The sequence below is a fragment of the Rhinoderma darwinii genome, chromosome 3 (assembly GCF_050947455.1).
Source record: "Rhinoderma darwinii isolate aRhiDar2 chromosome 3, aRhiDar2.hap1, whole genome shotgun sequence".
In the NCBI taxonomy this organism is placed as follows: Eukaryota; Metazoa; Chordata; class Amphibia; order Anura; family Rhinodermatidae; genus Rhinoderma; species Rhinoderma darwinii.
In genome coordinates this window covers 200,420,199-200,437,121 of record NC_134689.1, presented here as the reverse complement: position 1 = coordinate 200,437,121, position 16,923 = coordinate 200,420,199, and the positions used below count along the sequence as shown (strand labels likewise).

General features: G+C 42.6%; 1 non-coding gene across 1 annotated transcript; it reads right to left on the bottom strand.

Annotated features, from left to right (window-relative positions):
• Nucleotides 1-519: 519 nt before the first annotated feature.
• On the bottom strand, nt 520-645 carry LOC142751379 (small nucleolar RNA SNORA47). The gene has a single exon (XR_012882925.1). It is a non-coding gene; the product is annotated as a small nucleolar RNA SNORA47 (small nucleolar RNA).
• Nucleotides 646-16,923: the final 16,278 nt, after the last annotated feature.

Sequence of the window (16,923 nt, the reverse complement as noted above, 5' to 3'; positions counted from 1 at the left end):
TGCTAACATAATTGCACAAGGGTTTTCAAGTGTTTTCTAATCATCCATTAGCTTTCTAACATAGTTAGCAAACACAATGTACCATTAGAACACTGGAGTGATGGTTTCTGGAAATGGGCCTCTATACACCTATGTAGATATTGCATTAAAAAACAGACGTTTGCAGCTAGAATAGTCATTTAGCACATTAACAATGTATAGAGTGTATTTCTGATTAATTTAATGTTATCTTCATTGAAAAAAACTGTGCTTTTCTTGCAAAAATAAGGAAATTTCTAAGTGACCCTAAACTTTTGAACGGTAGTGTGTGTATATATATATATATATATATATATATATAAAATATGTATACATATATATATATATATATATATATATATATATATATATAACATGTATACATACACACATATATATGTATATATATATATGTATATATATATACATGCACACACACACACACACACACACACACACTCACACTCACACTCACACTCACACTCACACACTCACACTCTGTTAATGCAAAATGCAGGTCATTTCCCAACATAAATGGCAAGTGAATAAGCGCATACATTATTACTATAGGAGGATATAACCAGTAGGAAGTAGTACAAGGGACTGCTCCACCTTCTCATGCCTCCAGATTAACACTGTTTTTTTTAAAGAGCTTTTCAAATAAAAAAAATCAACTTTAGAAAAAAACAAACCATTCCATTTTATGTATAAAGCTACTATGTAGAACAATGTGTCTCCATGGATACAGACCACAAATAAACCCTATACAGTCCAATCCTGCAGGCATACTCCCTTCCATCTGTCTCCTACTTCTTGCTAATGATCATTCGTTAGCAAGACTTCTTTCACACACGTAAGCAAAAAGTAGGGGCAGACGTATGTGAGTAACACATGACTGCAGGATCAGATTGTACAGGGTTTGTTTGTAGTTTGTAACCATGGAGACACATAGGTCTGCATACATATATTGTATTATTTGTTTGCATAAATCCAATGCCAAAATACAATCAAAACCATTTTTCATTACAGAAATGATCAGCAATTGATATCCAAGACCTGTTGTCAACAGGGCATCTTTTCCAGTTTCCACATGACAATTCTTTTCACCCCATATGCTTCATTGCTGGACCACAGGCACAGGAATTGCTTGGGTAACCTGTAACTTCAGTTGCTAATCTTTGTGCAGATATATGTTTTTTTTTTTTTTTTAAATAAACCACATTTTAAAAACAACTGGGTTGTTCTTTATTAACTCCTTAACGCCGAAGGACGGATATATCCGTCCTCAGCAGCTGCTAGTGCGCGCAGGAGGACGGATATATCCGTCCTGTGATGGCGCGGGTACTGTCACTGTACCCACGCGATCAGCGGCAGGAGCACGGCTGTTATACTCAGCCTGGCTCCTGCTGCAACTGCCGGAATCGAAGCGCGCTTCGATTCCGGCAGTTTAACCCATTAAATGCCGCCGTCAATAGTGACAGCGGCATCTAATGTATTTGACAGAGGGAGGGAGCTCCCTCTGTCACCCGATCGGCGCCCCCGCAAACAAATTGCGGGTCGCCGTCAGGTTTCCATGACAGCCGGGGGTCTAACAAAGACCCCCAGGTCTGCCTTCAGCATCTGCCTGTTAGGCGATGCCAGAGGCATGACCTAACAGATTGTCTGTCAGTTTTACACTGACAGGCAATAATGCTTTGGTATACTAAGTATACCAAAGCATTATATATGCGATCGGCACATCGCATAGTGAAGTCCCCTGATGGGACTTAAAACAAAAAAATGTCAATCAGTTAAATAAAGTTTGTAGAAAAAAATAATAATAATTACAGTCAAAATCAAATAAAACTACTTTTTTTGCCCAAAAAGTGGTTTTATTCAGTAAAAGTGTCAAAACAAATCACACATACAGATATATGGTATCCCCGTGATCGTAACAACTTGACCAATAAAATTAACACATTAATTAAACCGCCGGATGAACGGTGTCCAAAAAAAACGCAAAAAACAACGGCGAAATTCTCTCTTTTCTCCCATTCCCCCCATAAAAAATAAAATAAAAGTTAATCTATAAGTCCTATGTACTCCAAAATAGTACTAATGAAAACTACACATTGGCCCGCAAAAATCAAGCCCACATACGGCCACATCGACGGAAAAATAAAAAAATGACGGCTCTTGGAACGCGGCGATGCAAAAACAAGTCATTTTTTTCTAAAAGGGTTTTTATTGTGCAAACGTAGGAAAAACATATAAAACCTATACATATTTGGTATTCCCATAATAGTGCCGACCCATAGAATAAAGTGAACATGTTATTTACGCTGCATAGTACACCGCATAAATTTATAACGTGAAAATTAATGCTGGAATAGCTGCTTATTTTCAATTCTCTCCTAAAATAAAGTTAATAAAAGTTAATCAATATATTGTAAGCATCTAAAAATGGTGCAATTACAAAATACAACTCGTCCCGCAAAAAACAAGCCCTTATACGGCTATGTCGACGGAATAAAAAAAAAGTTACGACTCTTGGAATGCGACCGTGAAAAAACAAAAAATAATCCTTGGTCATTAACTTGCAAAATGGCCCGGTCATTAAGGGGTTAAACCATCAAGCAGAAGAGGGTCACTTAACAATCTAAATAAAAATACACAATGCATATGCTCACGTCATCTAAAAAACATTAGCAAAGATGCATTAACATATCAATAGATTTATTATATTTTTGTGTTAGTTCGGATGTTTTTATTTTTTATGATTCTGTTAGTTGCAGAATGTGTTTTTATTTTATTTTCTCTGTATATGTTTTCATAAAAGGAACTTTTCCATTGTCATCTCATTGTGTATTACTGTGACCTTGGGTATGTAATGTGATTAGGGATGGCTTGGACCACATCAGGTGCAATCTTAGCATAATAAAATAAATACATTTATGCTGCTTTCCACCTGGAAGGTGCTGATCATGTGGAAAGTTTATTGTCAATCAATCCTCTGCTATCTCTGAAATCCACATGTGCTCTTCGGATTGAATGTTAAAATAACCTGGACAAGGTTGAAAGTAGGAAGGCAGAAATGACTTTCAGGCATCTAAAATTCCAGCAAGCACTTCATCATAAAAGCATCGCTGGTTAAAAATGAGACAGTCAACAAACTGAATTTGAGGCAGAAAGGTGAGAGAAGGAACGAAATGTAAAGGACATAGATCTAAGGTCCAAAGTAACATCTGTGATAGTGCATCTAATTCAGTTATTATTCCATCTGCTGGCTGATCTAGACACTGAGCCAAGAAAATGTGATACTATGTGTATATAGAAGGTTTACACTCCACTGCACCATGATGAGAACTTATCAAAGCACAGCCGAAAATCACCCCATCCAATTGCTTCACCCACTGAGAGGAATCTGTGTCACAGAAAGAACAATAGGCATTCAAATCGCCAATAAATTGCCTACATTTTATTTTTTCCAGCAATCTTTGCTCCCTCAAGGTGTCATCTGGAAAAGGACGATTGCATTATATGTCATTACCTACAAAACAACAAGAACAACCGAATAATGTTAAATATTGAGTTATTATTGATTTATCCAGTATAGATATGTTAGCAACCAAATTGTCTGTCAACAACGGGATTAATTCAAAGAGCGAACGTTAAAAAGAAAGCCCATGTGCCCCTCAGTTACTTGTGAATTATTAAAATGATTGTGTTTATGTGGGACATACAGTATACAATAATGAAAGCTGCTGACCTCTGAACCCCAGCTGAGTAGGAAGCGTTGATGGGGGTATCTGTATCTGACATGGACTTTATTGTTCTATATGAAACACATCTCAATATAACTCTAAGACAGTTATTTCAGCAGGTTATTTTTTATCTCTTATGATTCAAAGGAAGAACATGGCTCTTTTATTGTTTAACATCTCTCTACTAATAAAGATTTCTAAAGTGCTATTCTTGGTAGATAGTGTTGACCCTTACCTCGAACTCTTAGTTGGCACCCACATAAATCATTAGAAACTCCATTCCTAAAAAATTCCATCCCTTGTCTAACCTACATTTTTATGGCAGCAATTAGTGCTTCCGTGTTCCTCCCACAGAGAAAGGTCACTATTCTTGCATTTGAGAGGAATGTGTAATGAGAGAGCGAAGGAATTATTAATAAACACATAATATGAAAAAGTGTCATGAATAAGTTGAGATATGGAAGTTGTAGGTCAAGGTAATGCCAACAAATGGCAGATTTCTAAAAGAAATATGGCCAGCTATTGTATGATATATAGAAATAATGCTTTAAATCTTGATTACAGAGGTTTATCAGTATTGCCATGCGCTCAGCTGTTTGTAGGTCGGCCATTTTGTGTTTTGCTGCTGACAAAACACACACTAATCAAAAGACATATTAGAGTATATAATATCAATATATTTTAGTTTTATATTTATAAACTGATGTGGCGCAGAAAAATTGAATTTATGCTGTAATGGGTATGGTACTATAATGTTATATTAATGCTGATAAATATATCAACTTAGTACTGTACTTTTTCTTTGTCATCAAAGTGACTGTTTTTGACATAGGAAACCTAATCTTTAAAGCGTGAAAACTGTTCAGGCGAGTCCAAGGTGATGTTGTTTTCAAGGTCGAAATGAGCTAGCCAAAGAAGATGTCAAATCTGAATTTAATGACTAAAGTTAAAAGACCACTGCTTTCTACAGTACACCGAGAACAGAATTTTTTTTAGCATTGAACCCAATTAGTGAGTTATTCTTTATTTTGCGATAATAAGACAAAATAACAATAGATTGTATATTTGTCATGTTAATACAAACAAATATACTGTCTTTTCTAATGATTTTAAAAAGAGGAGCAGGCGAATGTATAAATGCCAGAGTCTGCTTCTAGAAAGTCAATCAAGGTATATGATACTTCACCGCTCAACACTATTTAGAATGAGTACTATCAATCCAGCTTCCCCATGGAAAACACCCTCCAACATCTCCCCACACAAGGTAGTGGCAAGTTAATATGGCGACGATGTTATGCTGGGTTCTGTAGTTCATATAAACGCTGGGCCACTTGCATGTTGTATCTTCAGCGTGGTAAGTATTCCAACCCGATATACCGGGATCAGGGCAGGCCTTAGGGTTGTGAGACCTGTGTGAGTTCACAGGGCGCTGCATCCTCCCAGCATGTAGGTGGTGCGACTGGGTTTCCTTTACTGGGTTCTATAAATTAGTATTGCTCAGTTGTTATTGTAAAACCCGGTTGCAGGTTTGTGTGGGCCCTTGTACAACAGAGCCACTATGGAACCCCTGTGTACCCCACAATCTTTGACCCACCCACTGATCGCTAGCTAGCTGCTTACCTAGCGGGCAGTTTTTATGTGTAGCTTGGCAAGTAGAGAAAAGAGCACCTTTACCCAGGCGGGACTTGGACCTAATGTAATTAATGTTTTTAAAATACTTGCATGTTATTGATAAACTTTGTATCTTACCTCCTCACACTCATTATTGCACAGTTTAACTAAGGAAAACATATGTAGTGTTCTTTCATGGTTCTTTATAATAAGGACTTTAATACAATTTGTTCCCAGTTCAAATTACTGTTGCAATGTTTTGTTACTCTGCTATTTTGTGACTGTCTCTTACTTACATAGTTACATAGGTTTCTTAATAAATTGCACGTCATTCATTACTTGATTAGTTATAACCCTCAATGATATTTGTCAGTAAATAATCATCTAGCCTTTTTATAAATGCTGACATAGTATCTGCCATTACTACCTCTTGGGGTAGGACATTGCGTAGTTTCACTACTCTAACTGTAAAGAACCCTTTCCTATATTGATATCGGAAACGTCTATCTTCCACACTAAATGGATGTCACCTGTCCTTTGTAGAGTCCTTGGAAAGAACAGATTATGTGCTAGTTCTCTGTATTGACCACACATATACTTTTACATGTTAATAAGATCACCTATTATTAACATGTATATTATTGGTCAATGCAGAGAACTTCACATGATCTGTTCTTTCCAAAGACTCTACAAAGGACCAGGAGACATTCAAGTACAGTAATTGATATATAGTTAGTACTATATAAATGTCCATCATGTTCAACCAGGGGAAAAGAGAGGATGTAGATGAAGAGAAAGTGCAAATGTTACTACTTTGTTTCCTTCTGAACTGGAGAAAAGTAAAAGAATAAAAATAAAAAGGCATGAGCCATTCAGCCCTGAAAAGTAAAATTGTTCTTCCTGATTGCAAAAGACGATTTTCACTGTGCCCGTGGATAAAGAGACTATCACAGGGCATGCAGAGGATTGTGTGAACTTACTCTGTCACTAATAGATTTGACGTAGAGCTAAACCAGGGAGTAAGGTCTAAGGAGACCCAAGGTATTTACCCTTTAACCCATATACAAGGATTTTGGACTTTGCTTCTGGAAAACCTCAGGTCGCGACCCCCAGAGCAGTCTCCCTTGGTGACGGCCAATGTGAACATGCGTAGTACTGAAACTGTCAGACATTATGCGGGGTCAGGTATAGCAAAGATCAGGGCAGGCAGCAAACGGGCACTCATTGTTGGTCAAGCAAAAGGGCAATGCAGGCGGCAGAGGTTCCTCACGGGTCACTAGCAAGAGGTCAGAGCAGGCAGCAGGCAAGGATAGACAAAGGTACAGGCAGAATCAAAGACAGAAATTCCAAACAAACGATCAGCAGGATATCACTAGAAAGCTAGGAGTAACCAAATTGTTCAGGCAATGATTAAACCGGGATCTCTTTATACTCTGGAAGAGCTCACTGGATATTTAGGTGTGCACTGGCTATTTGAGAGTAGGAGGGTTAGCACACAAACTAGGAAGTGCAGGAGGAGAGCGGTGGCGATGGAGAACGCAACCAGCCTGAAGCGGCCAGGAGTCGGAGGATGCCAGGGAGAGGTAAGTGTAAGGCGTCCTCAGGGAATGGCGACTGTTACAGCGATTAGACTGGATCAACATTCACACAAGAATTATATTGCTGTTGTTCTGTTCTAAGACATTATCCAAACCCTTCAACTGTTTCAGCTAAAAACCTAAATTCTGAGGTGACTATTCCACGGATTCACATCTGTTGATATTGAACTTTTTTTTCTCCAGATAGAGGGAGTGCCTCATTGTTTTTTGAGTGAATTTTTACATGAAACAGCTTTTCACAGGCCATTTATATACTTATAAAAATTGATATCCCCCTTCCTTTAGACATTACTTCTTAAGACTAAATACATGTAATTCTTTTAATCTTTTCACATAACATCAGTTTGTGGTTCTTCTTTGTACCTTGTCCATATTCAGGGCATCCTTTCTATGAACTGGAGCCCAAAGCTGAACTGCATATTCTAGATGAGGCCTCACTAATGCTTTGTAAAGTGGTAATATATCACTGTCCCGCGAGTCCATGTTTCTTTTAATACACAACAATATCTTGCTGGCCTTAGAAGCAGCTGGTTGACATTGCTTGCTGTTATTTAGTCTATGATCTACAAGTACACCCAGGTCCTTCTCAACAAGTGACTCTCCCAGTTTAAATCCCTCTAGGATATATGATACATGCAGATTGTTGGTACCCAGATGCATAACTTTACATTTATCTACATTAAACCTCCTTTGCCAAGTGGATGCCCAAGCATTCAGTGTGTCCAAATGGGCTTGGAATTTATGAACATATTCCAAAGACTGAACAATACTACATAGCTTGGTGTCACTGCAAAATTAGAAACAGTGCTATTAATCCCATCATCGATATCATTAATAAATAAATTGAATAATAGTGGTCCCAGCACGGAACCCTAGGGTACACCACTTATAAGAGAGACCATCCAGAGTAGAAATAATTGACCGCAACTCTCTGGATACGGTCCTTGAGTCCGTTTTCAATCCAATTACAAAGTATACTTTCTAAACCAAAAAACATTATTTTATCATTAAGTTTCTATGTGAGACAGTGTCAAACGCCTTTGCAAAGTCCAAAAAAACGATTTCTACAGCTGCCATACTGCAAGACTTCTACTTATATCCTTATAATAACAAATCAGGTTGCTTTGCAAAACTTTGTCCTGAGTAAAACTGTGCTGGCTGTCACTTATAATACTATTTCTATAACTCCTAAAAATAGTCCCTTAAATGCCCCTCAAATATTTTTCCAACAGTGGATGTTAAGCTGTGTGTTCTCTTTAATATTTTGTAATCAGTGGCGTAACTACAGTGGCTGCTACGAGGCCCGAGGCTTGAGGGGGCCCGTAGTAGTGGCGCTACCGCTGTAGCAGCCATAACAGCTGCTAGCGCCACTACTACGGGGCCCGCGCCGCCGAGCCTCTAACATATATGGGCCGGGTGGCACAGGCCCTCCCATGCCCGTAGGCGTTGCTGGCACTGCAGGGGGCCCCGGTGCTAGCGACAGCCACCCCGTCTTGCAGTAATTGTACCTGCATCTATATCATGCAGGTACAAATACGTGCAATAGCGCTGAATGGCCGGGCCCGACCCTTCAGCGCCTTACAATGACCCTGATTGGCGGGGCAAAATGACTTGGCCCATCAATCAGTGCCTCTCAACGACGCTAGCGGCACGATGACATCGCACCGCTTCCGTGCTTGAAAGGCGCTGATTGACGGGGGAAGTCATTCTGCCCTGCCAATCAGTGCCTTTGAACGACGCGTCGTTCAGCTCCAGCAGACCTGCTCAGAAGAGAGCAGATCTGCATTGCTATTGGACGGCACGGGAACGGGATCATGTGAATATTTAAAGTTTTTAGTTTTTTTCTAATAAAACTGTGAGTGGCATTATCTATAGTGGGGCTCTATCTACAGGGGGGGTTGCCTATATGTGGGGATGTGGGCCACTGTATACAGGGGGGTCTATATGTGGGGATGTGGGGCACTATCTACCGGGGGGTTCTATATGTGGGGATGTGGAGCACTATATACAGGGGGGGGTCTATATGTGGGGATGTGTGCCACTATATACAGGGGACTCTATATGTGGGGATATGGGCCACTATATACAGGGGGGTCTGTATGTGGGCCACTATCTACAGGGGGGTCTATATGTGGGGCACTATATACAGGGGGTCTATATGTTGGGATGTGGGGCACTATCTACAGGGGGTCTATATGTGGGGCACTATCTACAGGGAGGTCTATGTGTGAGACACTATATACAGGGATGGGCTATATGTAGAGCACTATCTATAGGGGAGCTATTTTTAGGGCACTTTCTATAGGGGTAGGCTATACGTATGACACTATATACAGGGATGTGTTACCTGTGGGGCACTAGCTACAGGGGGCTATATGTAGGGCACTGCCTACAGGGGTGGGCTATATGTGGGACACCATATACAGGGGGAGCTATATGTGAGACACTATCTACAGAGGTGGGCTATACGTGGAGCACTATAGGGGAAGCTATATGTAGGGCAGCATGGTGGCTCAGTGGTTAGCACTATTGCCTTGCAGCTCTGGAGTCCATATGTGGGCACTATCTACAAAGGATTGTATGTGGGGGGGGCGTGACTTAGCGCGCAGCAAGAGCGGTCGCATGTTCTAGGAGCTCCGCAGTGAACCCGCGCCATCGTTATCCTGCAGAGATCCTGAGGCTTCCATAACATACAAATATACCGTCCACACGCTCGAGGCGACCGGGGGCAAACACCGGAGCCAGCATGAGCCCCACTAGAGGTCAGACGGCCGCGGAGAAGCTGCAAAACTTTGCACGGGGTGAGGGGCAAGATGGCGGACGCACGCCTCTGCCTCAGAGATCTAAGGGAGGCGAGGCATCATGCAGCAAGTAATCAGATGCAGAGGCAACTCCGGAACCCACGCTGTCGGAAATGACTACTCAACTCCTCACAGCTATAGCAGCATGCAAAACTTCACTTACCGGTAAGCTGGAGGAAGTGAAGATTGACATCGGTCTTATGAGACAGGACATGCAGACCATGAGGGAGCGTCTGACCCACGTGGAGGATAGAGTATCCGGGGTGGAGGACAGAACGGCGTCCCTACCGGAGGCCATTGCTGACTTAGAATCGGCGGCTGAATTATGGAAACAGAAGACCGACGACATGGAAAACCGACTTAGGCGTAACAACATATGCATAATTGGCCTGCCAGAGAGAGCTGAAGGACAGATTCCTGGTGATTTCGTCCTGCAGTGGATTAAAGACCTGCTTCCTGATGCGCCATTTTCGCAAGCCTTGGCGGTTGAGAGAGCCCACAGAGTGCCGGGGAGGCCGCCACCACCGGGGGCTCCCCCCAGACCGCTTCTGGCAGGTATGCTAAACTGCAATGACCAGGACTTGATTTTACGCCTGACTCGCAGGTTGCGGGAAATTACATATAATGGGGCGAAAGTCTCCATCTTCCCCGACTTCTCGGCGGAACTGCAAAAAAGACGAGCGACCTTCTTGGCTGTTAAACGACGTCTACGGCAGTTGGGAGTCCCTTACTCCATGCCTTATCCGGCTAGGCTGCGTATTGTGGACGGAGAGAGAACCATCTTTTTCAATTCCCCACAGGATGCTGATGATTGGGTGAGAGGCAAGCGTCCGCCACGAAGGAACTAGCTATGCCTGATATCAAGGTTGGTGCCTCGTGGTGGAATATATGTTGCTGTTGGGCTGTGCTGACTCGCTGGACTTTCCTGTTAACCTATAAGGACCCAGCCTGAAGAGGATATGGACTGGGCCTGGCAGAGAATGGCTGGTCCTTATGCAAGACCAGTACTGATTTAAGTTCCCCTGAAGTATTGGACGCCATGCCGGAAGAAGTTGCTGGTCGTTTAAGTCCTGATGGAAGCATTCCTAGTTGATGTTTGGCGCGGGTATTACCCCCGTATATTCAAAATGCCACGTTATGCGGCACGCACCGGTAATGTAATATGCATCTCAATGCATTGCCGGTATGGTTGTGTTATTAATAACCTGTTGTTTTGGGTTTTAAGATGGAATGTGCCTTGGGTGCGTATAGTTATAGCACCATTCATGTAACCGCATAAGGGATGTAATGCATAGGTATAGCCATTTTTTGAGATGGGATGGAGTGTTGATGTATATCAGGCAATATGGATCTCTCCTGTATGTGGAAGATAAAGTTCATAAATGTCTTCTTTAACGGTAATGTCGTGGAATGTGAGGGGCATGGGCAATCCACAGAAGAGAGTGATATTATATAGTTATATACGCAAGATTAACCCTCATATATTGTGCCTCCAGGAGACACACCTAACACCAGCTAAAATGAAAACGGTTCTCCGGCCCTGGGTGCAGTGGTCTAGCCACTGATATCACACAACATACTCAAGGGGCGTGTCCATATTAGTGCACAAATCGGTGAGATGGGAAGCAATTCACACTAAGGTGGATAGTGAGGGTAGATATGTCTTTGTGTATGCGCTTATAGAAAATGTGCCTCATGTCTTGTTGGGTATATACATCCCCCCGCCATCTTCATTACAGATTCTACATTTGGCGGCCACCTTTGCAGCCACATATCCGACCGCTAGAGTGCTTGGCATGGGAGACTTCAACATGGTGGTAGACAGCAACCTGGATAGGTTTAATGCTACTACCGGGCAGGTCCGGACACCCTCCACGGTATCAGTTCTGGGTTTACTGTTTGAGGAGATGGGTTGGAAGGATCTCTATAGATATAAATACCCGATGACTACAGTATATTCCTGTCTCTCCCTAGGCAGAAACTCCCTGTCCCGTATAGATTATATGGTGGGAAACTCTTTAATTATACCGTTGGTGGAATCAATCTCGTATAAATCCAGGGCAGTATCTGATCACTCTCCAATGGTGGCCAGCTTCAGCATCCCAGGCCCTCCACTGCCTAGAAGTTGGAAAATACACCCGTTTTGGCTAACCCTGATAGGCCCACAGGATAGGATCCCTGATCAACTGGAGGTGTTTAACAGGGAACATAGCACTTTTGAAAATTCCAGCATTGCCTGGGATACACTGAAAGCGTATCTTAGAGGGTGTCTCCGGTCCACTATTTCATACATAAAAAAAACTCCTCCAGAACAGAGGTGGAGTTGGAAAAACAATGCGCTGATCTAGAGGGTAAATACACGGCTGACCCCACTGACACAAATAGAGACCAATGGTTGCAAATGGGGAGGAAGTACCTTCTACTGCTGCAGGAAAAGGCACATAGGAAGACATTTTTTGCAAAACAAACATATTTTGAACTGGGTAACCAGTCTAGTAAAATGTTGGCCCATTTAATCCATCAAAACTCTAAAAGCCCGGCTATTCTTAAAATTCAAAGCAGTTCTGGGGAATGTTTGACTGACTCCCAAGGCATAGCCGAGGCATTTGTTCAATTTTACAGGGGGCTATATGCCTCACAATCTAGGTATGATAAGTCCGAGCTCCAGTCGTATATGGATGGTATTTTGTTCCCTAAGCTGAGTACGGAAGGTAGAGCGACCATGGAAGAGGTTGTGACTGAGGATGAAATAAGGGAAGCTTTGAAAGATATGGCTAAGGGGAAGGCACCGGGTCCTGATGGGATCCCTATTGAGGTATACCATAAATATTCAGAGCATCTCATTCCCTCACTAGCTGCTATGTTCTCGTATGCACTTGAGAGGGGGCAGTTACCTGAAAGTATGTATGACGCCACTATTATTGTTCTGCTGAAACCAGACAAAGACCCCATGGAGTGCGGCTCCTACCGGCCGATATCATTACTAAACAAGGATTACAAATTGCTTACTAAAATATTGGCAAACAGGCTGAATAAAGTTATTTCCCAAGTAATTCATGAGGACCAGACAGGCTTTATGCCAGGGAAATCTACCTCAGACAACATCCGGAGGGTACAGATTATAGCTCAGATAGGGAAAGAGATGAAGGCTGACTGGGCGATGGCGTATTTGGACGCCGCAAAAGCTTTTGACTCCATCGAATGGATATATCTGTTGGAAATCAAGGAGAGGTTTGGGTTTGGACCACAGTTCCTTAGATGGATTTTGCTCCTATATAAAGCACCGAGGGCACAAATCCTGGTGAATGGTATACTGTCCCCATATTTCCGGCTACAGAGGGGTACTCGGCAGGGTTGCCCCCTCTCCCCATTGCTGTTCGCACTTGCTATAGAACCCTTAGCTTTACATATACGCCAACATACTGGATATAAGGGGATTAGTTTGGGGGGTAGGGAGGATAGGATTGGCCTATATGCAGATGATATGGTTCTTTTTATGTCCCAACCGATGGTGACACTGCCCTTGGCAATCACTACTTTGGAAATCTTTGGGGGGTTTTCTGGCCTCTACGTCAACTGGACCAAGTCTTTTTTTATGCCATTACAGGGGGCGGGATGGCCGGACGTGTTGCACGGCTTAAGGGTGGTCTCCTCATTTAAATACCTAGGAATTGTTATAAATCGAGAGCATGGGAATGATCATGGCAGTAATGTCTTGCCATTGTTAGAATATATAATGGCTAAATTTCGGGTTTGGAGCACTCTTCCCCTAGCAGTGACGGGTAGAATAAATTTAATTAAAATGGTCATTCTTCCTAAATGTCTCTATATCCTCGAACATGCAGCGACGCCAGTGTTCAAAACGTTTTTCAAACAGATACATGCCTTATTTCCAGGGTTTATATGGGGCTCCAATAGATCGAAGCTCAGTCTCGCTACTCTGCAGCGCCCCAAAACTTTAGGTGGGGCGGCCCTGCCAGATCTTTACCTCTATTATCTAGCGGGGCAACTAAGATATCTGAAAGTCTGGGTCGCCAATATGGCCTTGCCAGATAGGGAACACCACCTGGCGTTCCATATGCATATGTCCACTCTGTGGCCGGTATTGGAGGGGTCCCTGAACGAAATAAAAAATGTATTGCCAATTCATAGGGTGGCATCTCAGGTGTGGAGGGCTGCGAAGAGCATATACAGTCACTCTGGAGTACAAATTGACATGCCATTGTGGTCTAACCCCCTCCTCCCCCAGATATCAGAGGAACTGGCTCCACAATTTTGGATTCAACACAGGATATGTACTATAGGGGACATGTATACGGATAATATCCTTAAATTGTTTTCACAGGTGCAGTCGGAGTTTGCAATACCCAGGACTGCTTTTTACAGATATCTACAACTGCGTCATGCTCTCAATGCCCAATTCCCCCCCACTGACACGACATTCACTCGGCTTCCTCTGATAGGAGTTTTTAGGTCCCAAGGCCCCAGAGGTCTGATATCAGCTATATATACATCTCTCATTACAGCCAAAGTAGCTAGTACACCCCTGATGGTCAAGGATAAATGGACTGCGAGAATACCTGACCTTGCAGAGGAGGACTGGGATGAGATCCTAACCTCTCCATTATACGTGTCGCCAGCTGCCAACAATAGGATGATACAGCTGTTCATAGTCTATCAAAGCTACTTGACACCTGTTAGAATGCATAAAATGGGTAGATACCCGAGCACAGAATGTCACAAATGCCGGCACCCTAGGTCAGACTTTTGGCATATGATCTGGGAGTGCCCGGTCATTTCCTCTTTTTGGAAGGAGGTGGTAGGAGTTGCTGCGGAAATCCTGCATATCCCGGTCCCAGTAAGCCCACAAGTGTGTATATTTGGTCTCCTACAGGATGAGAAGTGGCCCCATTATTTGAAAATATTTCTCCGGGAAATACTGTTTATGGCGCGAAAGGCTATTGCTTTAAGGTGGATGGACCCTCGTCCTCCCACGGTGGCAGGGTGGAAAGCATTGGTGAACGCGGTTATCCCGTATGAGAGAATAATGTATAGACAGAGGTGTTGCATTGATAAATTTCATGGGATATGGGAAGCTTGGTGTGATTCTGCGGGGACACAGTATACTCCGCACAGGTATAGCGACCTGCGTAGGTCATTGACACATGTCTGAACATCTGGGGTGGTGGAACTAAATCATTTATGCAAATTGTTCTAATTTGTCTTGGCTACTCTTTTCCAATATAGTTGCTTTGTAATTCTGATGGATTCTAGACTCATGTTAAATGTCTGATTGCATGTATGCACACCTCCTTATCTGTAAAGTTGGAATGTTAAAGATTCTCATCCATGTCTGCAATGTATACTGTATTAAGTGTATGCAATGATTGCATTTGTACTACGTTTCTTCAATAAAAAGAGTTTAAAAAAAAAAGGATTGTATGTGGGATACTATCTACAGGGGCTTCTATGTAGGGCACTATCTACAGAGGCTCTATGGGGTCACTATCTACAGGGGGCTATGGGGGCACAATCTACAGGGGGCACGGTGTGTGTGTGGGACACAGTGTATGGTACTATTATAATCAGGGACAAAGTGTATGGCGCTATTATAATTAGGGGTGCAGTGTATGGCGCTTTATTATATTTAGAGGTGTTGAGAATTTTAACATCGTTTATAGGTGCAGAAATGTTTTAAAAGTGAGACGCTGAAGACATCTGCGTGGAAAACTGCAGAAATGGGTCATGGCCGGGAGAAATCCATCATAGAGGTCTGGACCGGAGACGTCACTAGTGAGTCACTTGATGTAAATGTTTATTCTGCCGCTAATCAGCACTGTAGTCACTGTATGATCTGCAGCGAGATGATGATAGGTGGTATGATTATTTTTTTTTGCGAAACAGCATCTTCCAGCTTATCCTTACTATTGTTCGGGCCATGCTGTGAGCTGTAGTTTTACGCCGTACAAACCTATACGGCAGGGGTTGCACTAAATTCAGCTGTATTTGTTCTGGTGTTGTATATATGTACTGAGCTTTGTTCTGGTGCTGTATATTCATATGAGGTTGGTTTTGGTGCTGTATATATGTATGAGCTTGGGTCTGGGGATGTATATATGTATGAGCTTGTTCTGGTGTTGTATATCTGTACTGAGCTTGGTTCTGGTATTGTATATATGTACTGAGTTTGGTTCTAGTGCTGTATTTATGTACTGAGGTTGGTTCTGGTGCGGTATTTATGTACTGAGGTTGGTTCTGGTGCTGTATATATGTATGGGCTTCGTTCTAGTGCTGTATTTATGTACTGAGCTTGGTTCTAGTGCTGTATATATGTACTGAGCTTGTTTGTGGTTCTGGATCTGTAATTATATAGGATATATTTATAATAACAAAATTGCAGGGCTGATGGAATTGTTCTCAATTCATTGTATATTTCATGGGAACCTGTCTGGTAGTTTTAACCCCTTGAACCGCCACCATGCGCTAATACATGACCTAACAATATTTCCAAACATTCCCTTGTATGTAGCAAAATCTTTAAACTCCACTTTTAAAACGGCGCACACTTTATGCTAATTACTCATTAAAGGGTCATGGGGCGGTGCCGCTATCCTGAAGAGTCACATAGTCCTGCCTCCAAACCCACCTTTCAATGTTTGAGTGACCTCTCCCTGGCTGATACAACTTTCTCGCATGTGCCATTGCCTTGTGGCACTATACACAAGGAGGGGCTGTGTGGCACTATACACAAGGGGGGCTGTGTGGCACTATACACAAGGGGGAGCTGTGTGGCACTATACACAAGGAGGAACTGTATGCCACTATTTACAAGGGAGAGGGCTATGTCTCTATCTACAGGGGGCTGAGTGTGGCACAATCTACAGGGGTCTGTGTGTGGCACTATCTACTAAGGGGGGGCTGTTCTGCACTATCTACTATGGGGGGGCTGTGTGGCACTATATACAAGGGGGGGGGGGGCTGTGTGGCACTATATACAGTGGGTGCTGTATATCGCTATATACAGTGGGGGCTTTATGGTGATATCTCCCGGGGGTTGTATGGCACTATATACAAGTGGGAGGTGGGGGCACTATTTACAAATGTGGTGTGACACCGTCTATAGGCTGGGCTATATAGCACTGTCTACAGGAG